This window comes from Rhinopithecus bieti, unplaced genomic scaffold (assembly GCF_001698545.2).
Source record: "Rhinopithecus bieti isolate Rb0 unplaced genomic scaffold, ASM169854v2 scaffold_33374, whole genome shotgun sequence".
Classification (NCBI taxonomy): domain Eukaryota; kingdom Metazoa; phylum Chordata; class Mammalia; order Primates; family Cercopithecidae; genus Rhinopithecus; species Rhinopithecus bieti.
Genome location: NW_016814428.1, coordinates 217668 through 218632, shown reverse-complemented (window position 1 = coordinate 218632; position 965 = coordinate 217668).

Genomic DNA, 965 nt, shown 5'->3' with positions numbered 1-965 from the left:
AAAAAAAAAAAAAAAAAAAAAAATTAAAAAATAGAAATTAATTGAAGAATACACAGCACAATAACTGGCATACAGTGTTAATAAGTTTTTAGTAATTGCATGACTGCCTTTGCTAAGTGTTGGCAAGGTACAAAAAAGGGAAAAAAATCAGTCTTCCCTGTTCTAGCAAGTCATTTTGGTTCTAAACATTTTGGGCACAAAATGTCGTCACATGTTCTACATTGCATTATTCTCACAGTGTAGAGTTATACAGACTAAAAGAGAAGAGTCAGTATCATTTTCAGAACAACTCTGACCCAAATTTCTTTGAGAAATACTACCAAATGCATTAATAGTACTGTTTTATTTACCTCTGTGTCTCTGGCACAGATCAGAGGTCCCACACATAGCAAGGATGATCAATTTTGGTGAATGATGAATGAAAGAATGACAATCCGTAGAGCTAATATTAACTTTGGATCCAATGAGGCAAAGCCATAGCTGTTAGGCTGAGTTCCCAAACTCCGTTAGGGCATGTGCCCAAGCCTTTAATCAATTTGGCTCTACTCCTCACTGATCTTGTCTGTGGCAACTTGTAAGCACGGACAACAGAACTTACTTTTCTTTTGGTGGATTTTCATGGCCTATTTCATATGGTTCCCATAGAGTATTAATATATCACATTTTGTCCTTGTGCCCAGTTTGCTCTGAATAAATAATCTTTCAGAGTTAGAATAGGCCTCAGGTACTAATCCAACTGTCCCATTTTCAGATTTAAAATATCTTGGCCCCTAAAGTGATTTGCTTAGGATTATGCAGAATGTTGATAGAAAATCCAGTTGTGTTCACCTCTTAGTTTGGTATGTTTAGTAGCCTAAACATCTCACTAACTAAGAAAATTTAAAAAAAAAAATACAGTTTTATTATCATTTAGAAAGAAAAAGGAAGGAGAGAGAGAGACAAAAAAAAAAAAAAAAAAAAAAAAA